We start from the raw sequence: 26142 nt of genomic DNA, 5'->3' as shown, positions 1-26142 counted from the left end.
TGAAGACACACTGAAGAAAAGTGAGGATATTAAAATCACAAACATGGATAGCATTTAACACTGAAATCATCTGAAAATGAATTCTTCTGGTTGGTAAGATTTTCCTGATAACTTGGTACTCTAATTTTCCATTTGGCACATTAAAACTGATAGGAATATTATGTCTTGCATTAGGTGGTTGCTATATTACATGATGAATAGATTAACAGGTCCTGACTTATGCTGGTGGGTGAGCATGTGCATTCGTGACTTGCACTCATGACTACATGCTGCTTTTATGGTTATGGACAACTGAGCTATGGACAGCCGATTGCTTCACATGAAACTCCAGGCTGGAAGTTCTGTCTCCTTATGACTTTGTTCTCTTCTCTGCTGACTTTCTGATGCTCACTGTCAATCATCACTTGAATCTATCCCATACATTCTGGTTCCATCAATTTCTACGAGTATTTTCTTTTTGAGTCCTTTGAAAAATAATATCCTGGTCTTTTTACTTCTCTAGAGCTACCTGATATTACTATAAAAAGCTGTTCAGAGCATTCCTCTCCTTCAGGTCTATAAACTAGCGTTTGTTCATTCATGAGGTATTATCTGAAATTTCTGACAAGTTTTTTTATTAGTTCATTTTCCAAATCAATGATTTTATTTAACTGTTTGTTTATAAGTGTCACTCCAAATGTTTGAGGGTTCTAGGGGTCTTGGGATTATATGTGGCTCTCAGGATTCTCCCCTGCTGTTGAACTTTAAACATTTTCTGTTTTGTTTTCCCTTCACTCATCTCTTCTTCTTTCCTTTTTATTTATCCTTTCTAACAGTTTCTTAGTACAGTGGCAACTAGTCTGTTTTTGAAGGAAAATATAGCAGCCACAATTTTCATCTCTATTCTTCTCCTTTGTATATACAAATCTCTTTTCCAATACTTTTTTCTGTATCCCTTTCTGCTTTTTAGGTTATTTACCCAAGTTTGTTTACTTAATAATTTATCTGATTTCCAGTATTGTCTGTTTTATTATTTCCAAAATCCAGTGTATTATAATTTAGATATTTTTATTTTGAAAATCTTATTTATTTTACCCCTCTTCCTATTTATCTTTTTCTGAGCATTTTCATTTCAGATTATTGCCTTCTTATAGCATACTGTTCCTTTTTATAAACAGTAGGTCTTCTTGCGATCCACTGAGATACCACATGAGTTCATAACATTTTCTTTAGGATTTTAGGGCTAGATTTTTTTCAATGTAATTTTTAAACAGCTTTCTTGGGGTACAATTGATATACAAAGAACTTCACACACTTAATGTATACAGTTTGATAAGTTTAGACATACGCCAGCACTATGATATCATCACCATAATGAAGGTAATAGACATATTGAATATCACCTAAAGCTTCCTTGTGTCCCTTTTGTGTGTGTGTGTGTGTGTGTGTGTTGAACAACTCCCCCATTTTTGTCACTCCACTCCCAGATTCTGGCATCTAATATATTATTATCTGCTTCTATAATTTTGACTATTTCAGAAAACATAAGGGGAAAACTTACTGACATTACTTGTAGGTACGAATTTCTTGGCTATGACTTGAAAAGCACAGACAACAAAAATAGAATAGACAAGTGGAATTACATCAAATCTAAAAGCTGCTTCCCAGAAAGTAAATCCATTGACAGAGTGGAAAGGCGACCTGTGAAATGGGAGAAAATATTTGGAAAATGTATATCTGACAAGATGTTGTTTTCCAAAATACATAAGGATTCCTTCAACAATAGCAACAGCAACAACAAAAAACAATGCAATTAAAAAATAAAAGCAAATGCCAAAAATCCCCAAAATTGATTAAAAATGGGCAAGAACTTTACCAATATAATTTTTAAGGGTCCTTAAATTTCTATTTTCCTTTTCTTGTTCTGCCGGCTATTTCATAGAATAAAATACTTTTTCTTTATACCTGTTTTTTAAATTTACAGTAATTACCTTCTAACAAAGGAAATCCTGTTTAACCTTTTGTTTGTCAATTTTCATGTTTGTGTACGAACATATATGTAACTCTGCATAATTCCTGGGTCATTTCTCTGTTGTGGAGTTAAACAAGTTTCTGAAATCTATAACTGCAAGTTGGTGTGATTACTATCTTTTTTTCTTTTTTTTTTTTCAGTTTCAAATGTTGAATCCAAAATCTTTTTTGTGCCTATTATATTTTGTCATTTGTATCGTGGAAACTCTCTGTACTCTTCCCTCTAACCTCTGCAACAACACTCCCTTCTGTCTGCTTCTGAGTGGACACAGAAAGATGTTGCAGAAAAATATTTAAGCAATATCTGAAGGATAGCACACATGGAAAATATGTGTATACCAATATCTTCAGTTGTTAGGAATAATGGTTTTGATATAGGGATGAGAGAATAATGAATGTAAAAACAATCTTGTGATCATCTATTCCCTTTTACAGTGAATATCTAAATGTGCTTTTTCACTTTAATATAAAAAAAATTTTGTATTTAATTGGACATTATAGGTTATTACTGTCTCTTAAATTCTAGAAGCCTTAGCCATTATGGATTTTAGTAACTGTATGGTTTCTCTATTTTTTGTGTACATATTCTTGTGCCAGTTTGATAACAGCTGCTATTAAAATGTCGTATTTAACCATGCATGTTTATATATGAGATTTCCTTCACTAACAAGTTATTCAATAAAACAATACATTTGTTGTGTTTTGCTGTTCATCGATTTGTACTGACATCTTTGAATGCTAAATTTTTGTCTTTACTGCATAAAAGAGTCTTGTATAAAGTCAGAAATATCTCCTTCTGGTTTCATTGTGCATTGTAACATAGTAGCACATATAATTGATACAAATATATTAATATATACTTTTAATCAACCACTGAGTAGCATCGTGCTGTGCTAATGATTTTGGGTACATGAAGACTGATTGCATTTTCCTAATGAAACATTTTTTCTCTTAGAATTTTTTACATTTACATACTCAATGAATCATGACAAGTATTACTAGAATTTACTTTGATATTTCTTAAACTTATATTTAGAAGTTAAGAAAAGTAAAATATGTTATTCTTTCCAAACAAGCAGTAAAAATAATCTACTAGACAATATAAATACTGAACACATCAGATGATATGTAGATATGTGTCAAATTAAGTTTTTTTTTTTTTTTTTTTTTTTTTTTTTTTTTTTTTGAGACGGAGTCTCGCTCTAGCCCGGGCTGGAGTGCAGTGGCCGGATCTCGGCTCACTGCAAGCTCCGCCTCCCGGGTTTACGCCATTCTCCTGCCTCAGCCTCCCGAGTAGCTGGGACTACAGGCGCCCGCCACCTCGCCCGGCTAGTTTTTTGTATTTTTTAGTAGAGACGGGGTTTCACCGTGTTAGCCAGGATGGTCTCGATCTCCTGACCTTGTGATCCGCCCGTCTCGGCCTCCCAAAGTGCTGGGATTACAGGCTTGAGCCACCGCGCCCGGCCCAAATTAAGTTATTATAAAATAATTTTAAATTTTATTTAGGTTCTAATTTTAAGGGGTGGCAGAATTTGAGAATAGTTAATTCATTTCTCTTACCCATATAACACACAGTTTTTAAAGGTATAATTTGTCTGTGTTGAGGATTCAGAACTGAAATATTCTCAACATCTAGCCAATATGTATCTTCAAAAATATTTGTTACATGAATAATTTGAAAATGAATCAATTATTCTTATATATAAATAGAAGTTATAAAATTATTGCAAAACTGTTAATTACTAAATAAGTTGCAAAGTAGTAGAAGCCTATTTCCATGAGAGATAAAGGGAAGGATTGCAAAGTATAAAACCTAGGGGCTGAGGCTTCAAATACAATAGAATTTATCATGATAAAAGATGGTAGATTGACAGAGGTGAATTCAAGACATCCTTTCTCTGTTGTGCATTCTTGGCACCCTTGTCAAAGATTTTAATTCTGGACTTGCTTTTCTTCCATTGGTATATATGTATGTTTTTATGCCAGTTTTGTACTATTTTAATTACTGTATCTTTGACATATATATTGAAATCAGGAAGGGTGATGCATCCAGCTTTGTTTTTCTTTCTAAAGAATGTTTAGTTATTCAGGGTCCTTAGTGAATCCATATTAAATTTAGAATTTCAGTTTTCTACTTCTGTGAAACTGACATTGGTATTTTGTGGAATTGCACTGAATCTGTTGATCCCTTTGGGAAGTATCAGCATTTTAACAACATCAAATTTCTACTCCATTTACATGTGATAACTTTCCATTTATTTGTACTTTCTTTACTTACTTTCAGCAATGTTTTGTGGTTTTCACTGTACAAAGCATTCATCTCTGCAGTTTATTCTAAGTATTTTATTCATTCTGATGCTACTGTAAGTGGGATTATTCTCTTAATTTTCTTTTTGGACAATGACCTGGTATATAGAAGCACAACTGAATTCTGTGTGTTGATTTTTTATTATGTAACTAGACCTATTAGTTCTAACTGCATGTGTGTGGGTGTGGGTGTGTGTCAACTCTCTAGGGTTTTCTAAAATTAATATCATGTCATCTGGAAACCAATAATTTTACTTCATTTTTTCTGATTTGGCTGTCTTTTTTTCCTTGCCTAATTGCTCCAGCTAGAACTTTCAGTACTATGTTAAATATAATGATGAGAGTGTACATGCTTGCCTCCATCCCAATCTTAGAGTAACAGCTTTCAGTTTTTCACCACTGAGTATGATAGTAGCTGTGGGATATTCATATATGGCCTCTAGCATGTTGATATAATTTTCTTTTATTCCTAGTTTGTTCAAAGTGGGTTTTGACTGTAAAAGCGTGTTAATATTTTTCAGTTCTTTTTCTACATGTATTGAGATGATGACATAATTTTATCCTTCATTCTACTAATGTGTTCTAATCAATTGAATTTTGTGTGTTGTACCATTCTTGCATTCCAGAGTTATATCCCATTCAGTTATGGAGTATGATCACTTTAATGTGCTGTTAAAGTTGGCTTCCCAGTATTTTGTGGAGGATTTTTGCATCTATATTCACCAAGGATATTGGTCCATGGTTTCGTTTCTTTTCTTTTTCTTTTTTTCTTTCTTTCCTTTAACTTTTAAGTTCAGGAATAAAAATGCAGGTTTTTTTACATAGGTAAACTAGTGTCATGGGGGTTTGTTGCACAAACCATTTCATCACACAGGTGGTAAGTCGAGTACCCATTAGTTTTTTTTTTGTATTATATCATATAGAAAAATCAATTCAAAATGTATTAAAGGCCAGGCACAGTGGCTCATGCCTGTAATCCCAGCACTTTGGGAGGCTGAGGTGAGTGGATCACTTGAGGTCAGGAGTTTGAGACCAGCATGGCCAACATGGTGAAACCCTATCTGTACTATAAATACAAAAAATTACCAAAGCATGGTGGCGGGCACCTGTAATACCAGCTACTCAGAAGGCTGAGACAGGAGAATCGCTTGAACCCAGGAGACTGAGGTTGCAGTGAGCCAAGATCACACCACTGCACTCCAGCCTGGGTGACAGAGCAAGACTCTGTCTCAATTAAAAAAAAAAAAAATGCACAAAAGACTTAAACTTAAGATTTGAAACTGTAAAAGTTCTATAAGATAACAGCAGAAAAGCTTCATGTCATTGGTCTGGGTAATGTTCTCTTGGATATAACACAGAAAGCACAAGCAACAAAAGCTAAAATAGCTAGCTGAGACTACATTAACTCAAAAGCTTCTACACAGGAAACAATAGGGTGAAAAGGCAATCTTCAGAATGGGAGAAAATATTTGCAAGCCATGTATCTAATAAAGACTTAATATTCAAAATATAAATTGGACTCCTAGAAATCTATAGTGAAACAAAACAAATGGACAAACAAACAAAACAACAAATCCTGATTAATAACTAGGCACAGGACTTGAATAAACATTTCTCCAAAGAAGACATACAAATCACCAACATGAAAAGATACTTATGATTAATCATGTGGAAAATGCAAATTAAATGAAACCAAAATTAGATATCACTTTACCTGTTTTTACCTGTTACAATGGCCACTACAGAAAGAAAAAGATAATAAGTATTCCCAGGATGTAGAGAAGTTGCTCACTCTTGTACATGGGAATGTGCAATGTTATAGCCTCTATGAAAAACAGTAGGAAGTATTCTTAAAAAAATAAAAAGAACTGTTATATGATCTAGCAGTTCCATCTCTGGATATTTATAAAAAAGAATTGACATTGGAATCTGAAAAGGATATTTGTATTCCCATATTTTATTACCATATTATTTGCAGTAGACAAGATGTGGAACAAACAATGTCCACAAATGGATGAATGGATGAAGAAAATATGGTATGTGCACACATTGCAATACTGTTCAGCATTTAAAAAGAAGGAAAGCTGTAATGTGAGGCATCATGGAAGAACCTTCAGGATATTATGCTAAGTGATAGGCTAGTTACAAAAGGACACGTTCCACTTATATAAGGCAAAAATAGTCAAACTCCTAAAAGGAGAAAATAGAATTACAGCTGCTAGGAGCTGGGTGGTAAGAATGGGGGAGTTGTTCTTCTATGGGTATGAAATTTCAGTTATGCAACATAATTAAATTCTAGAGATCTGCTGTACAACATTGTGCCTATACTAAACAATATTGTATTACATATTTTTAAAATTTTAAGAGTAGATCTTATATTAAATATTCTTACTGAAATAAAAATGTAAAAACACAATTTTAGAAAAACTTTAACACATGTAAAAGCTCGTAAGTAATGCTTCATTCTACTTTTACGTAACTTTGGAAAAATTACTTTCAGAAGAGTGAAACGTGATGAGTACTGAAGTGTTGCATTAGATTAGAAAACTAAAAGGAAAAATAAAAAGACCTTAAGCAATCAGTACAATTACAGTGGCACAGTTAGCTGATTGAAAGAAATTGGGGAATGATTGGAGGCCAGGGAAATGGAGATGACAATAGTGGGTTATTCTTTCAAAAGTTTTGGATGAGAAGTGAAATATATAGGACGGTAATATTTAAGGTGAAATCAACATCAAATAAATGATTTTTAAGAATAATAAGAAAGGCCGGGCGCGGTGGCTCAAGCCTGTAATCCCAGCACTTTGGGAGGCCGAGACGGGCGGATCACGAGGTCAGGAGATCGAGACCATCCTGGCTAACACGGTGAAACCCCGTCTCTACTAAAAATACAAAAAAAAACTAGCTGGGCGAGGTGGCGGGCGCCTGTAGTCCCAGCTGCTCGGGAGGCTGAGGCAGGAGAATGGCGTGAACCCGGGAGGCGGAGCTTGCAGTGAGCTGAGATCCGGCCACTGCACTCCAGTCCGGGCGACAGAGCGAGACACTGCCTCAAAAAAAAAAAAAAAAAAAAAAAAAAAAAAAAAAAAAGAATAATAAGAAATTATGTTTAAAACTATTAACATTCCAATTATGTTAAACATAAGACTAATTTAAAGACATCACTAATTTTATCGCATTTAATAATTTGTGCACAGTATCAATTTTTTTTATTTCCAGTGCCCCATTTCAATTCAAATCATATTTAAATGTCAAATTTTCTTTTGGAATTACAAAATATCCTTCTTACAGAGAGGAAAAATGTACATACATATAGACAGTTTACATGGTTGTGTCAATGAAGTCCTTAGTATCCATACAAGTTTGTGTCCTCCTGAAGGTAATTACTTCTAGAAATTTGACACTTTGAAATTGACTAACAGAGCAACTAGTATTTCTGTTTTGTATTCATCAAATCTATTCTTACTTAGTCATATGCCACTCTTCTAGACAGCTCCAAACCTTTAAAGTCTATTCTTTCTTTTCCCCATAATCCAACCTAGTTAGATATGAAAATCTCTAGAAAGCATGAAGAAGTTAACTGCAATCAATAATTGTACAGAGGCACAGAAAGTACAAACATAGAAGGTTTGACATTTGGGCATATCTACATTATGGAGAGTTTGTACAATATATAGGTAACACACTGACTTTGCAGCATCTTGCTTGTTTCCCTGTCTGTGCCTCCATGTATCTGTGTATCTTAAGCCAAATCATTAATGAAACTAATGTTCAATTTCTCTTTTATAAATAAAAAAGGGGTTCTAACATTTCTGCCTTCAACATACTAAGGGAATTTTTTCCTTGTCATAGACTTTGAGTAGATGGAATTCATAATAACAAATATTTTTAAATGTAAAATATTAAGCTATTACCAATTATTGAATAAAGGTAATACCATCATTTGTTTTATACTGTGACTCCTTTAATGCTAGAATATTAATGCTTGCCTTTTTTTTTTTTTTTTTTATAAAACAGCTTCAGAGAATAAGAGGTCAAGCTAAATTTTGTAGCCTCTATAATGTGAAAAATGGTTTATATTTCTAAGAGTTGAACAAAAAAGAAAATAAGTCTATGTTTTATCATAAAGCAGACACTTGAATAAGCACCAAATTATATAAAAGAACATTACTAACAACCCTAAAAGTTTCTCACACTTTCTCCTACTCACCAATATTCCTAACAAAAATACTCTCTTGGCCGGGCGCGGTGGCTCAAGCCTGTAATCCCAGCACTTTGGGAGGCCGAGACGGGCGGATCACGAGGTCAGGAGACCGAGATCATCCCGGCTAACACGGTGAAACCCCGTCTCTACTAAAAAATACAAAAATCTAGCCGGGCGAGGCGGCGGGCGCCTGTAGTCCCAGCTACTCGGGAGGCTGAGGCAGGAGAATGGCGTAAACCCGGGAGGCGGAGCTTGCAGTGAGCTGAGATCCGGCCACAGCACTCCAGCCTGGGCGACAGAGCGAGACTCCGTCTCAAAAAAAAAAATACTCTCTTTATTAATTTTATAGCAAATTTTTTTATTTTTCCTTATGATTTTACCATCTGAGTTTGTATTTCTAATATTGTTTTTTATTTTAAAAATACAATAACATGGTATGTGTCTTTTTTTTTATTACTTTTTTCCCCATTTTTATTGTTGTATATTATTCCATCTTTAGGAAGACATGCTCATTTTTTTTTTTATTATTATACTTTAAGTTCTAGGGTACATGTGCACAATGTGCAGGTTTGTTAGGCATGTTCATTTTTCAAGCATTTTTCTGGTTAGGAAAATTTGAATTGTTTCCAGTTTGTGATTATTAGCATAATGCTTCTATGGACAGTATTAAAATATTTTATTTCTTTGAATTTGTATAAATTGTTGGGGCATATGCCTAGGATAAACACTGCTAAGTCATAGGGGTACCACATATTTCTAAGGTTGATAGAAAATTCTAGTTTTACAAAGTGAGGAATCACCGTATATTCAGTACAGCAATTTGCCATGATTCCTATTTGTGCCAATACTTAGTAGCATTTCATTCTTATTCTTCCTCCCTCTCTCTCTTGTTCCCTCTCTCCTTCATTCTCCTTCTTCCTTCCTATTTTCTTTCTTTCCTTCCTTCCTTTCCATGACTGCCTTCTTTCCTTTGTTTCTACATTCTTCATTTCCTTTCTGCCTTTCTTACTTCCTCCTCTTTTTTCTTTCAACATTAAAGAGTGATGGTGGGGGTAGGTATCATATCGAAGTTTTTATTTATATTTTTCTAATAAATAATGATAATTCATATATTTAATCTTTTTAACATGCCTGTTTAAGGCTTTCAGCTGTTTTCTATTTTGGTGTTTCTTTTATTATTAAATTGTAGCACCTTAAAAAATATTTGATGTGAGATTTTCTGTTATATTTGGTGTAAATATTATCCTATTATGTGACTTTTTCCTTCTCATTCCATATTATTTTAATGTTATCATTCATCAGCTGTGATTCTTTCTTTTGTTTCAATTTTTCAAAATCATATTCAATTTTGTTATGTATTCCTGTATGGGAAATATTTTTTGTCCCTTCTTTAAGCAATGTTTCCTACCCAGAGGTCAAGGATATTTTCCTATTTTATTTATAGAATTTTATTATGAGATGTAAAAATTATCTTGATTGATTTTTATAGATGGTATGAGGTAGGGAATAAGTTTTTCACCTCCTCCAATTGGAAACTAGCTTATTCAAAATTATTACAAAGATTGTCATAATTTCACTATTCTGTTGATCCTACTGGATTATTATCATGTATCTAAGTCTGTAAAACTTATTATTATTTTTAAATTGTTACAAAAATTTATATTTTATGGTAGTATCATTATTCTATCACTTTCCTTTTGATAAACATTTAGATTAAATTACATTTATTTTGAACTATAAACCCCATTAAAAACATTGTAAAATATAGTAAACTGTCAGCTTAGTTCTATGCAATAAATTGATAGAAGAGGATTCTGAGATCAAAACATACAACCATTTTGAATTTTAATAAGTGTGCCAAATTCTTTCTGAAGTATTTTTTTACTTATTTACATTTCTGTCAATACAGTAATGATGTGTATTAGAGTCCCTACATTTTTCACTCCTTATGTTTATTTGGTGGATTGTTTTTGCCTATTTGAAAATTTGATATTTCATTTCCTAAATTTGCATTTCAGCAACTTCGAATATGGTTGAAAAAAATGTTCAGATCATTGCTTACCTATATTGCCTTTTCTATGAATTGCATTCTAGTATTCTTCTAATCAAAACAAATTTCTTGTCTTTAATTTAGAAATTCTAAGTGTATTAGTGCTATTAAACTTTGTAATGATATATAAATTGCATGTATTATTGTTAATTGCTTGCAAAAATATCCCCAGTTCTTCAGCCTTTTCTTTATACACACTCATTGCAATCTAGTTTTCAGTTCCTCCAATAATGGGTAAAGTATATTTCTGCACACTTTGTATCTGGGTTCACATTGTAACTTATTTTGGCCAATAGAATCCCCTGAAAAAGATGGTGTTCTAGTTTTGAAAGTAAGCCTTAAGAAGCCTTACACATTGTAGCTTATTCTTCTAGAAACCTGCTACTACCATGTGAGCGGGCTCAGATTGTCTTACTGGATGAGGAGAGACAAGTGGTCCTTTTACTCCAGCTTCTTCAGCCAAATAGTCTACCTTCTGCCTTGAAATTGAAGCTACTAAGGAGTAGCCAGTCTCCAGTCCATCCAATATTTGATAACATATATATAAGCAAGTTTAGTCAAGATCAATTAAGTCTGACTCAGACCAACAGAGCTAACAGATAGCAACAGAATCATGAATAATAAATAATTCTTTTTTTAAAGACACCATGATTTGAGGTGTTTATTATGCAGATATAGATGATTAATCAAATTTTTAATCTTGATTTTTATCACATTTTCATGGGTTATAGATTTTAATTTTCGTTTAGACTATCAATAGGTTATAAAATAATTTTCTGATAATTTAATCTAAATTTTAAAATTGTGTCTTTAATCCATCTGAGGTTTATTTTATATACACCATTATTTTTCAAATAGAAATTCAAGATTACGAGTTAGCAAATCCTTTCTAATTGAATTGAAATAGTACATGTCATAATATATTATGTATGATTTGATTAGCATCATTCTACTTTCATTGTAGTTTTTTTGAGGTAGTACTGAGATCATATATCATTATTTCATTTCAAAAAATTCAAGCACATATGATTTTTGAATTTGGAATCATTACTCGAATAATTTAAAAAATGGCATTTTGTTAAAAGTTTAGTTTTGCTCAAAAGTTATTAGAATAAGAAGTCAAAATGGTAAGAAAATAGTAGCCCTGGCCGGGCATGGTGGCTTACTCCTGTAATCCTAGCACTTTGGGAGGCAGAGGCTGGTGGATCACGAGGTCAGGAGATTGAGACCATCCTGGCCAACATGGTGAAATCCCATCTCTACTAAAAATACAAAAATTAGCTGGGCATGGTGGCATGTGCCTGCAGTCCCAACTACTCGGGAGGCTGAGGCAGGAGAATCACTTGAACCAGCGAGTCGGAGGTTGCAGTAAGCCGAGATTATGCCACTGCACTCCAGCCTGGTGACAGAGGAAGACTATGTCTAAAAAAAAAAAAAAAAAAAAAAAGGTCTGAATTTGCTATTCACTTACCATATACCAATACATTCATTTAGTAATAATGTTGTTTTATGACATTCAGCCAAATAGATCAGAAGTCAGACTTAATTTACACCAGGAAACATGGAAAATTGTGACATCTACCTTTTATATCAAACCTGCCCAACTAAGTGAATATGGAATAAGTTATTGATGAAGTTAAAAACAACAAAACTCTATTGAAAACAAAAACAAGACACCACTCTGTTTAGATGGTGATATATCACCAGCTGCATCTGAATGCAGAGAAGACATCATTGAGTTTTAAATTAATTCCACCTTCCGAGGTACAGGATGACCTAGCCGAATTAATGATGGTGAGACTTGATTCAGGGTGAAGTTCTTCACAGACAGGCTGGAGGACAGATTTCTTGTCAGGAAATCACAGGTCTTCTGTGAGAGCAGCCAAGTCCAATCCCATTAGAAAAAAAGAAACAGGACTTAAAATATCAGAAAGACCATATACAAATTTCTAAAACCAAAAGATGAGTCTTATAACTAAATTCCTCATTTATCTGTTAATTCAAAATGTATTTAAGTTGTTTATATACCAGGAATTATTAGCACTGTCTTACCTGCTACATTTGGTGAGAATATATAGACAATAATGCATTTATATATAATATCTAGATACATGTATACAAAGATAGATATACATAGAAAAATACTTAAATGGTAAGAGTTGAAGGAACCAGACATGTGCATATCCATAGGAAGTATATTCCAAAAAGAGAAAACTAATTAGTTCAAAGGCCAATATATAGAACATGCTTAACATGTTAAATAAACCTAAGAAGACAAATGTAGCTAAAGAAGAGAGACAGTGTTTTGACAGATAATGAATTGAAAGAAGCAGATGAAATCAAATTCTGTAGGTTTCTTTAAGTGATCTTTATATTTATCCTATTAGGATGGGAATCCATTTGAATAGCTATAACATAGAAGTATATGATTGAATTTAAGTATTGAGAGATTTGTCACGGCTTCCGCATAAAAACAACAACAAAAGACAACATGGACAAGGATAAAAGCAGGAAGAACAGTCCAGAGACTGTTAGTAGGTGATTTTTTTCTGTATAGAGTGGTAGAAACGTAAGTCACAAAAAGTGGTAAGATTCTCAATATATTTTGGAGATAAATTTGGCAGGATGTATTATTTTATTTGTGGACATGGAAGAAAGAAACTAAAGGATGATTCTAAGACTTTTGAACTAAGTAAAGAGAAGATTTTATTGAGATTAGAGAGACGAGGAGAGGAGTAGGTTTTTGTGGAGAGAAGCAGTAGCTTCATTTGAGACAAATGCAGTTTAAAAGATGTACAAATAATTAGTAGACAGTTGTATAGATGTCTCTGGATTTCAGTGTTAAAGTCTGGCTAGAGGTGCACATTTGGGAGTTGTTAGCACATTTGTTATCAAAACACCAGGAGTTCAGGCTAGGTCCTGCTGCTCATTGCAGAGAAAGTCAATCACTGAGTGCGCAAGTATTGCCACGGAAGAATTCTTTAATAAGGTGCTGCAACTGAAGAGAAGGGAGCTCTGTCTCAAATCCATCTCTCTGACTGACTAAAACTAGAGGTTTATATAACAGGGAAGAAATGTAACAGTGTGTGATATGGTTTGATTGTGTCCCCACCCAAATCTCCACTTGTATCTCTCAGAATTCCCATGTGTTTTGGGAGGGACCCACGGGGAGGTAATTGAATCATTAAGGCTAGTCTTTCCCCTGCTATTCTCATGATAGTGAATAAGTCTCACGAGACCTGATAGGTTTATCCGGGGTTTCTGCTTTTGCTTCTTCCTCATTTTCTCTTGCTGTCTCCATGTAAGAAGTGCCTTTGGCTTCCTGCTATGCTTCTGAAGCCTCCCCAGCCATGTGGAACTGTAAGTCCAATTAAACCTGTTTTTTCTTCCCAGTCTTACGTATGTCTTTATCAGCAGTGTGGAAACGGACTAATACAGTATATTCGTAGCAGTAGAATGGTGCATTGCTGAAGTTGTAAACCGAAGAAAAGTGAAAGAACATAATACTGCAAAGTTTCTTCAAAGTGTCCAAATGTATTTTCTGTTTCCACATAAAGTTTGTTAAAAACAAAATTATTTTAAGAACTGTAATCAATGTGATTTATTATTGCAATTTATATAGTCAGAGCCTAATAGTAGAAAAAATAATAAGCACCTAATATATATATATGTATGTCATCATTATAGTTGGTGCTTATTCTTTTTGCTAGTGTTGCCACTATATTACTTCTTCAAAAATGATCTAATGGATTCCATTCCTCACATCTTTATAAAGTCTCTCTTCTTAAAATGTTTTTGAACCAAAGCATTCATAATATGTTATGTAGTTTCATGAAAAGACTGAGCAATAGGAATTTATGAATAATTTATAAGTAATGATTTCCAAAACGAAGTTATAAAACATAAACTAAAAATAAAATGGTTTCATTTGGCCTGTGGTAAAACAAACAAACAAAATTTGAACAAAAAACTTATGAGCTACTTAAAGTTATATAAAACAGTAAAAATAGACACTTTTTATATGCTGTTTATATCTGCTTACCATAACAACATAAATACAGATTTTCTTATCATTTTCCTATAATCTAATATTATTGAAATGTGTTTCAGTTTAGAACTAACCATACTGAAAATAATGGAAAGACAGATAAATTGATTGGGGGCAATTTCTTCTGCCCTGTAGTCTTTAACTCTCTGGGGAACTCAAAGTAACCTGAAGTTCCATACTGTTAGCAAAGTGAAATCAGTATGAATGACTGTAAAAATAATCTGAGGAATAAATGAAGCTTCTTACTCTAATAAACATCCTTCAGGATGCTAGTCCTGAAAAGTAAAGTTTCCTGCTTGAAGCAAATGCTCTGTGAGAAATGAAACTTTCAGTTTCCAGTTATTTTATACTTGGGAAGAGGCCAAAGGCTACAATAGATGCATTTTGTTACTTCTTGTTTTATGTTTGTTCCTTCATGTTGGAGAGATGGAGAGGAAGCAGGGATTATATATGCAATTATTTTACTGTATAAGAATATGGGGCCAGGCATGGTGGCTCATGCCTATAATCCCAATACTTTGGGAAGCATAGGCAAGAGGATCTGTTGACCCCAGGTGTTCCAGACTAGCCTGAATAATTTAGTGAGACCCTGTATCTACGAAAAACAACAAAAGTAGCCTGGTGTGGTGGCACACGCCTATAATCCCAACTACTTAGGAGGCTTAGGTAGGAGCATTATTTGAGCCTGGGAGGTTGAGGCTGCAGTGAATTATAATTGTGCTACTGCCCTCCAGCCTGAGTGACAGAGCAAGACCCTGTCTCAAAAAAAAAAAAAGTTTTTGAATTCACAAATGATAATAATTATAATAAACTACAACTAAGAAGTGATTTTTGTTTACTCGGGCATAATACATTTCCTTAGCCATTTAATTGAATATATAATCTTTTATAAGATTTTATGGTGATTCATCGTAAACAATAGAGCAAATATTTATTGAGACTCTAGCATATGTCAGACATTAATTTATGAGTGCTTTATTATGGATTATTTTATGTCTTCCTCACCATAACGCCATGAGGTGGGCACTCTAGTATCAATTGCTACATTTTAATAAAGTGAACACTGAGATTTAGAGACTTAGAAAAATTAGGTAAACTGTTAATATCATATAGGTAATAATTTTTGATATTGCAAGTAAATTTTAATAACATAACAATCAAAGTCTGAAACAATTATCTCAATCACTACATTCTACCTGAGTAGGCCTACCAGACCATTTAAAAAACCTTTCCTATAAGATTTCTTACTGCATGAGAAGTTTCACCTTTCCTTGATATAGTTAATATAATCTATATGATATTAGTTCAGACAGCGAAAACCATTTACTGCACAACCCTACTGAATACTTGCTTAAATTTGTTTTAGTATCACTTTCTTTGAAGTTCGATAGTTTAAACCTAAGTCCTATGCTCTAAGAATTGATAAATAAGTTCCTATTTTTGCAGTCTTTCAACAAATATTCAATAGTGGTTGACTTAGAGCTGATTACTGTGAGTTGAATGACATTATACTCCTTTTACTTTCATTTTGCTGATGTGACACTTCAAAATATCCCTTTGGAATTGCTCTTTTTCTGACTATGTAATACATTTTTGAGACTTCTAGGCACTCTTCCATTCTTGCTAGACCCACACTTGATGAGAAATGTAATGTACTGCCTGTGAATTAAATTACTCATATAATATGATGAGCTAAATCTATGTCTCCTTCCAAGAACTCTCTGTTGAGCTCCAGACCAAGTTCCTGGTAGACATCTTCACCGGGATGTAAAGTAAGCCAATCAAATTCAGCAGGCTAAAAAGTAATCTCATTATTGCCCTGCATCCCCCTTGAAAAATGTGCCTCCTTTTAGAACATGACTCCAACACTTGTCCAAACCAATCCCCAGTGCTGTGTGCCATTCCCCATAGCCAATTGTATCACCTCGCCTTGTTAAGTCTACCACTTCAAAAATATCCCTCATCTCTATACTGAGGTCTATTTCCCTACAAATGATTATAAGTCCTTTTAATATTTCTTCCCTATTTCTTTCTTAGTATGGCCACTTGTAAACATTTCTACAATGCTATTCTAGTTGAGGTTCTTCCAATGATTCCCATTGTCATTCTTGGTTAGGCCATGTCTGAGCGTCTGTCAATGGAACACTCATTCTTGCCTCTCTTCCCAGCACTGTCAATCCCTGTCCCTGACCTTTATCTTGCTAACTTTTTAATCACCTCTAGTCCTCAACATAGAATACGTTCTGAAATAAAGAAAATATCCCTTGATATGTGAGAACTAAATTAGGTGACGCTCCTTGTTTTGTTCTCTGAGGGAAATTTGTATTCCACACATTAGTACCTAGTAGATAAATTACAATTTTTTTTAAAGTTGTTACTTCTTGAAACTGCCACCTCTTTCAAGGCAAATAGAATAGTTTGTTGTTACAGCTTCCAGGCCTAGCATAACAAATTTGACAAAACAGGTGTCTACAAAATTAATAAATAAATGACAAGAATAAATATCTCCTTATTCAAACAATTTACATATTATGACCAAAGTCATAGATTTTGATTAAAGATAGTGTTATACACAGAATGAAAGCAATGATAGGATTTAATGTTTTCTGTACAGAATTTTAACTGTAAACTATGTAAATAATTTAACTCCCTCTCAGAGGTCTTTCTTCAAAAAACTAGATTATAAATTTATGTTTCTTGTTGCTTATGCCTTTATCTGGATTTTTGAAGATCCTTTTATTATTTCATGTCATTCTCACCATTAATCCATGAAGTAGGTACTGTACTGTGAGTTGCTACATTTTACTAATGTGGACACTGAGATTTAGAAAAGCATGTCTATTTCCATTACCAAACATCTGAGCAGTCTGCTTACTCTCAACTTAATCCTTACATTTCTTTATTAAGAACAAATATTTAATTTTATTTTAATTACTTCCCACATATACACATAGTAGTATTTTTGTAGTTATTTTCATAACTTTCTGGTAACTGGATAGTAGAGACTTTATCATCTATTATAAAACATCAGCTACTAGACATTTGATACCAAGAAATGCTGACTAAAGGCAGTTTTGTGTAATATATTTAAGAGAAATCTTATAGATTTTTTCCTGAGTAAAATATTATCCCCCTTTTTTATGTAAAACAAACACAAATGTATGTGAATCCCTCACAGTAAATAAAAAGTTGTTTTATACTCCAGATTCAAATATTTTCCAGTTTACTAAAAATAGAAACAATGTTATAAACAGAGCAACGTTTCACAAATGCATATGGCTACTTTTAGTGTTGGAATTTAACAGAACATGTCATAAAATAAATGGCAAAATAAATAGCCCTACAAAATAAATATTTTATTTTCTGGTCTGTGGGAACAGAGTCAACACAAATGCTTTCTTAAGACACTATTGCGGATACCTCTAATCTAAAAGCCAGCAGGTGGCAAATATTCACACCAACTAATGTTAGTGCCGTATGTGCAACTGGAGATATTATGGTTCACCCATGACCAAATATGTAGAAAACGGAGATTCTTAATTTCTTGAACATAAAATTCCAACTCTCATGTGGAGAACTGCAAGAAGCTACTCCTGTGCTAAATGAAGGGATTACTTTTTTCTCTTCAACACAATGTATACCTTATAAATTCAATTTTTACTCAGGAAAAAAAAAAAAGTTTTTAACAGGGATCAGCTAAAAAAAGTGAACGTAATGAAATAAAAGGGTGACTTTTAAAGTAGAAACGCAGATTACTATGTTTGTACTTCCTCAAGCTAATTGCATAACCAACTACACTGACCCTACAGTTTCTCCAATACAAAATGAGAATATATTACTTACCTCTAAAGAAATGTGAGAATTCAACTAGACAATATCTACATTAGAAACCTTCTTATCCTGTCATCTCATTTATTATTCATTCCATTATTTAATGGCTTACTTATATAAGTATGACCGGCAGAAACACCTATTATTCCGTGGATTGTAATCCAACACTATTTTCCTTTATTTTGTTACCAGTTAGACCACTGGACACTTACAAAAGCATACACCTGTGTCTGTCTGGCATGCCTTCATGTTTTTGGTTTTTGTTTCATTTAACACTCCCTTACTTTATGGTATTACAGGATGCTCAAGGCTCATCTTGTATTTTCTGCCCCAGCCCTTAAGTCATCCATTTCTCCAGGAAGCCCCAATTCTCCTTTTGAAGAATTGGATGTGGAAACCACATGCGGGTGCTGGCATGCTCACTGCTACTAGAATGCTGCTTTCTATAGATCCCCTCAACATATACAGCTAAAAAATATATGTACGTTTAGTAACTCATGTATGCATACAAATCAGTATTTATTTCTGTAGCCATCCATTAGAATGTAAACTAAAATCAATATGAATTTGTACATATATGACTGACTCTAATTCATTACCACAGGGTTAATTGAAGTTGTCTGTCTTTACTTCCTGTTTCTTCCCTGACAGTGAAAAACATCTCTTTTGTCATTAAAATTTATTAGTTTATTTGTTCTTTTTTTTTTTTTTTTTTTAGTATGTGAATACTGAAGGTTGGAACAAGGGAATAATATTTTTAATTATAAAAAAATTGTAGCTTTTAAAAATATCAATATCAGATTATTTTATTCACACACAGATACACACACAATTGGTTTTTATCCTCTGGTTTTGTAGTCTGCAAACTAGCTAAACTCACATATTTTGTGTATTCTATAGAATTTTCTTCAATGATTACCAGATCATTGACAAGAAAGTGCAAACAAAGACAGTTTATTTGTTTTCTTATGAATCTAGATAACGTTTTTCTTTTCTTTTTTTTTTTTTTTCTTCTTTTTTTTCCTTGTACTGGCTAGGTCTCCAGTAAAACATTGAAAAGAAGTGGTGAGAAAGCTAACATCCTTTCCTCGTTCCTGAGTTTAGAAAGAGGTATGAAATCTTACCATTGGATCTGTAGATAGTTGCAAGGTTTTGTAAAGGTTCCTTTTAAGATTGAAGAATATTATTTCTATTTGTTGGAAATTTGCATAGGAATGGGTGTTAGTGTAAAATACTTTTTCCATATTCATATAGACAATTATATGACTTTTCTTCTCATTTGGTTAATGTGATAAATTGCACTAATTAATTTTTAAATGTCAAAACAACCGCATTCCTGGGATAAATCTCTTTTAATCATGGTGTATTTACTGTATATATAGTTGGCTTTGATTTTGAAATTTTGTAGTAATACTTTTACTTATATGTTTATGTAATTTTATTTTCTTATAATTTCTGAACTGTTTGTTAATGAAGGTATTGCTTACCTTGTGATTTAAAGGAAAAATATTCCCTTCCATTTAATTTTCCTGGAAAAGTTTGTGTAGAATTGAATTGAATGGCATTATTACTTCTTTAAAATTGTCATAAAGTTTATCAGTAAAGACAACTGGACATGGAGTTTTATTTGTAGGAATATCTTTAAATAATTGAATTTCCTTAATAGATATAAGATTATAAAATTTATATTTTAAAAACATAGCTTTACTAATAATTGACATTTAATAAAATGTAAATGTTATAATTGAACAATTTGGTAAGTTACACATACGTATACAGCTATGAAACAGTCAACACAATAGTAAAAATTGTATCACGCTGAAAAGTTTCTTCACGCTGACAGTGTTCTCTAAGTTTGCACCTCCTTTAGTGAGTAACCTAAATCTTCTCTGAAATGTTTCATATCTTGATGTTCCTACCTGGATTAGATTTTCTAGATCTTTTATTATCATTTACTATTAGACATACAAATACTGGGAGACACCTTAAGAGAGTTCTCTAGTTTACATGTATTTTCTTCCCTATCCCCATCTTGTAGCAGAAACCTTATTTTCTCTTGATAAATCACTTTAATTACCTCAATCAACACAACTCTCCAGTGTGTTGGTCTTGACTTCAATTGACCCAATATTGTCAAATGTCAGTCTCAAGTCCCAGTGCAATGTAACTCTTTTCATGTTCTCAGGAATCAAAAAGTTGAGACACTGATAATTAGAACAGTCAGAGGCATCTCCCCTATTTCATCTCAGACTCCTGAAGAAACAATCTTCCATTCACTAATGCATAATATGTATCTCATGGTAGCAGAAAGCAACTCAAGCTCACAAGTTGTTGTTTCCTACCTGACACTAACTGAATCTTCAGTAAGTCATTACATCTTTCTACGTGACCAGCTGTTTATCAATGCTAGAGTATGGTGTTTTTTTTTGTTTGTTTTTTTGTTTTTTTGCTATAAAATTAGGTATTACTGGCTTAGAAGAAAAACTATATAAAGTAGCATAACTTAGAATGACACTTATAATAATTCTGTGATTAGCATTACAAATGAAGCACAGTATGCAGGGAAGGCAAACCCATATCTACAACAAATATCTAGAACAAATATCTGTTTTAAGGAGAACGAATTATTCTTTGGTATATAATTATTCTTATGGGGTGACACTGGGCTCTAGATTGGTAATGAGGGTTTGTTGAGATGAAGCTTAAGATGATATTATCTTGCAAGGTGTGTCAATGAAGTTGCAGTCAGAAAGGCAAAACACTATAAGTAATATAGAATAAGGATTTTTAAATAGTAATACTCTCTTGCACTACTGTGGAGGAAGCTGGAGAAGCAAAGATCCAAAAGGGAAGATAAAGGATGAAAGGCGGTTTACTTGCCAGCCTCCTATAGCCAGGTGTGTCAGAGAGGGCTGCTAAAGGGACCTGATGAGCATGACTGTGGAGTTACTATGGGTCAGCTGGGACAGTAATAGTTCTGAATGGTAGAAGATATTAAATAAAATAAAAATATAGTCAAGTGTGCTGGGCGTGGTGGCTCATGCCTGTAATCCCAGCACTTTGGGAGGCCGAGGTGGGTGGATCACAAGTTCAGAAGTTCAAGACCAGCCTGACCAACACGGTGAAACCCTGTCTGTCCTAAAAATACAAAAATTAGCCAGGTGTGGTGTCACGTGCCTGTAATCCCAGCTACTTGGGAGGCTGAGGCAGGAGAATTGCTTGAATCCGGGAGTTGGAGGTTGCAGTGAGCTGAGATTGTGCCATTGCACTCCAGTCTGGGTGACAGAGCGAGACTGTGTCTCAAATATATATATATATGTGTGTGTGTGTGTGTGTGTGTGTGTGTGTATTTACACTTATATTTATATTTATATTCATAGTCAAGTAGCTGGCTGATCCTACATTTTCCCGTTACTCTAATTGTGATGTCTTTTTAAGATTTGTATTGGTTTCTTCCACTGGCAGATTGCGCAGGTAGTGGTAATATAATGGGATCGACTGTGGCAAGGGCAGTCCACATTATGTATTGCTACCAATACATAACAGGTTCCTGGTATCACTACACCACTATAGATGGACTCAGACCAAACTCAATTTACCACCTGAACCCTAGATATCTTTATTCTGTGACTCAGGGATTAACATTCTCTAAAGTCAGCATTCAATGATCAGTAGACATATTGACAATTTTTGTTGACATGAGACTGTAACTTGACTAAATACAAAACGATAAAGAAGATTTGGGTGATATTGTAGGGTGTTTCCATAGGGATATCACACTTTTGGATATATTAACTCAATGACTTCTGTATATATTAACTTATTTAAGTAATGGAAAGTTGATGGGCCTTCACAACTAACTTGCTGATTAAAGATAGTTCTCCATCAGCCAGAACCAAAGGTGTTTTTTTCTCCTTTTTTGAGTAGGGGGGTTGTTTGTGTTTTATGAACCTTTGAGGATTGCCCACAAAATTTGAGATACCATAAACAATTAGCCACCTTCAAAGCTCCCTGTGTAACAAAACATTTTTCACAATGTTGCATTAGCCCTGCTACCTATGACAATGCCCATTACTTCTGGTAGTTAGGGCTAAAACTTTGTTTCTGCTAGCCAGGACCTCATCCTTCTTACAAAAATCAGGGAATCCCTTTTATTGGCAACATTTTCCACATATACATCAGGACTTCAAAGAAAAGTGATTAGAGTACTTTTTAAATTAAATAAGGTGTTTTATTTTACAATAGTTTTAAATTTACAGAAAGTTTAGGATGAGCTCACATAAAGTCCTCATTTGCCTCACACTCATTTTCCCCTACTATGATTAGTATTGTATATTAGTATACATTCTCAAAATATTATTATTAACTAAAGTCTATGCTTCATCAGTTTTCCTTAGTTTTTACGTAATATATTTTCATTTCTGTGCCAGCATACATCAAATATACCATATTACATATAAATATCATGTATCCTTAAGCTCCTCTTGGCCATGAGAGTTACTAAAGCACTTTTCAAGGATATTGACATTACTCAAAATATATGTCAATGTCATTATTAAGGGGGGTTATTTTGGCCCCCTTAGTGGACATAATTAATGAGTGGATTAATGAATTGTGTTTATCTCTTTGTAAGTTCAATATAAGCAAATGCTGAGATTATGATTTAGTTAACCAGAGAAGCAAATGATTTGAATCACCCCCTGTTAATCAAGATAGGATGATACATTGCAATTCATTTAGGAGTACCCATATTGATAAACTCAACCCAATTTTAAGTTATATTCCTCTTTGTTTTATGCAGCCCCCAACAAAATCAGTCCCTATACATATTCCTCAAATTTGTGCCAATACAAGTGAGAAATTAGCAGCTCTTTTGATATTCAAAAATTTGCCCCTGATATTGACTTTATATGATCCATAGAGTGACACTGGGCTCTAGATTGGTAATGAGGGTTTGTTGAGATGAAGCTTAAGATAATATTATCTTGCAAGGTGTGTCAATGAAGTTGCAGTTAGAAAGACAAAACACTATAAGTAATATAGAATAAGGATTTTTAAATAGGAGTCCTCTCTTGCACTACTGTGGAGGAAGCTGGGGAACCAAGGATCCAAAAGAGAAGATAAAGAATGAAAGGCGGTTCACTTGCCAGCCTCCTATAGCCAGGTGTGTCAGAGAGGGCTGCTAAAGGGACCAGATGAGCATGACTATGGAGTTACTATGGGTCAGCCGGGACAGTAATAAAAGGAGATTTGGACATAGAGTGCTGGATAATGAGGACAAATGGCAATCTATTGGTATTCCTGCATTTGTCTGTCTCCAAGTAGATAAGAGAGACAACTTGGAATCTGCTAGTATGTCTACATCTGTCTCTTATCACCTCTATCCATAACGGCCTCCTGAGAGTAATGGTTACTGTTACTCTTTTCTGCTTTCCAAATTGCTTGCAAATTTTTCTTTTGACCAGCTGTAGCATGGAACCATGCCATAAAGTGATGTCTTAATCTGTTTTGTGCTGCTGTAGCAGAATACCACAGACTGGGTAATTTTTAAGAAGAATACTTTATTTCTCCTAGTTCTGAATGCTGAAAAATCTATGATCAAAGCACTATTACAGGCTTGGTATCTGGTAAGGGCCTGCTCTGTGTGTCTAAGATAGCAAGCTGAATGCTGTTTTTTCCTGAGGGAAGGAACACTTTTCCTCACATGGTAGAATAGCAGAGGAGAGTGAACCCTTCTTTGACAAGCTCTTTTCATAGTGACATTAATCCATTCATGAAAATGAGAGCCTTTATAACATAAACATCTTTCGAAAGGCTCCACTCCCAACCTTGTTGCTTTGGGAATTAAGTCACAACATAAATTTTGAAGGGGACAAAAACATGGAAACCATTGCTGGGAATTCTGGGATCCTCGGTTCCACTAACCTTAAGCAAGTTGACATCACAAACTTCATTTCACTATATCACTTGAATTTTCTCTGTAACTGAATTTCAGATATGTAAGCCCTGCAGCAACAAAGATGAGAGAATATTTTTTGATACTATTAGGTTGTCCATGTTTTCTTGTGCTCTCAACTGAGCTGAGAATTTGTACTTTTAGCCTAACATTTTCACCTTAAACTCTCAATTGAAATTATAAGCAATTGACCTACTCCTCACTTCGTATACATATTCCCTGAGTCCCCATAATTGTTTATTGCACCAGTCACTTGATGCCTCAAAGGTTGTTTTCAATACACTTCATGCAGGAAACCACAGGATTTAATGCAACTGTTTTGAGTGTCCTGCAATTCCAGAGTCTAGTCCCTCTTTCTAAGGTTAATGGATTCTCACACTCTTCAAACAAACCAGGAGAAACAATCTATAAATTCTTATTTTCTTGGAGTCTGTAACAGGGAACTACCACAGATTCCATTTATTATGTTAATGAGCATTCTCAATTGACAGGCAATAGAATTATTTGTACCATATTTAAACATGAAGAAGTTTATTGAGGCATAGGTGGCCCAAAGCAGCATTAAGAAGATTAAAGTCTAGGCTTCTAGGAATGATTCCCAAAATCTCACCATAGAGTTGTGTCGAGAAGAGAGCTTCTGCCTCTCACCACTGTCAGAATGTTGTTGAATCAAATTGCTACTGCCTAGACCTTCACACGCCACCACTACATGATCTGTATCAGCAAAAAGGATGCCTCATATAGCCAAGTATCTCATCTCTGAATTGAAGTCTTGAAGATACAGACACAACTCTCAGGTTTAAATCAAGTATCAAGTATCCTTTCTTCAAAAGAGGATATCAGAAATGTAGTATTTGATTTTCTTGCCTCTTCAATGCGAAAGGTTCTTCCAGAGGTATTTTGGGGGAGTAGTTACTAAGCATTTCCTACCCAGTGGTTACTAAACTGGTCTTAGCCAATCAAATGCACCAGCTACCTACTTTGAGTTATGATTAAGTGATGCAAATAATGAGAGGCAACAGAGATTCCTTTCTCTATGAAGCAGTAGCAGCAAACATTTTTTAAGGTCCAGCATTCCTGGCAGAGTGGCAATTCAGAGCCAAGTGTGCCAGTGCAAGCTGTGGACTTCAGTGCTCAGCTGCAGCTTCAGAGTCAGTGTTACTCTCACCATCCTAATTGTGCAGCATGGTCTGGCTGTAACTCTGGCTCCATAACCTCCTTTTTGTGATACTCAGTTTCCAAAATAGCTTCTGCATATTTTTCCAAAATTTTTGAACTACACAATACTCTTCTTCTAATTTTCTTTGTTTAAATAAGCTAAGATTTCTATTGCTTTCAATTAAGTGTCCTACATGTTGCAAATGGAATGATGGTTAAGCTTTCTAATTGCTACAGAAAACATTATCAACACAAATAATTTGTAGTTTTCTGCAGACAGATTATTGTCAGAAGAATGGGTTAGCAGGACCGTCAATGGCATGCCTTTTAAAATGTGTAACTATCATTTTGTATGTATTTTATAGACTTGTATTACACGTAACATGTAGATTTTAGATTGTATTCATAATTCTCTTAAATTGAATTCATATGCACATTTTGTATAAATATTGCTATAATCTCCCCTATATGATCTGTGTATTACTTATTATAAATTAACCATATATTTTCTCAGAACTTTTAAAAGAGAGTATGGGTCGAATATGGTGGTTCACACCTGTAATCCCAGCATTTTGAGAGGT

The 26142-nt window shown here is 34.0% G+C and overlaps 1 long non-coding RNA gene across 1 annotated transcript in view; it reads right to left on the bottom strand.

Annotated features, from left to right (window-relative positions):
• Nucleotides 1–25288, bottom strand: part of LOC117079259 — a 51619-nt gene extending 26331 nt beyond the window's left edge. The window contains exons 1-2 of the long non-coding RNA XR_004435340.1: nucleotides 25014–25288; nucleotides 24373–24453 (exon numbers count right to left, since the gene is read on the bottom strand). This is a non-coding gene — a long non-coding RNA (uncharacterized LOC117079259). The remainder of the gene's footprint in view (nucleotides 1–24372; nucleotides 24454–25013) is intronic.
• Nucleotides 25289–26142: the final 854 nt, after the last annotated feature.

This window comes from Trachypithecus francoisi, unplaced genomic scaffold, assembly GCF_009764315.1.
Source record: "Trachypithecus francoisi isolate TF-2019V2 unplaced genomic scaffold, Tfra_2.0 Lachesis_group7, whole genome shotgun sequence".
Lineage (NCBI taxonomy): Eukaryota > Metazoa > Chordata > Mammalia > Primates > Cercopithecidae > Trachypithecus > Trachypithecus francoisi.
This window is presented reverse-complemented; position numbering and strand designations above follow the sequence as displayed.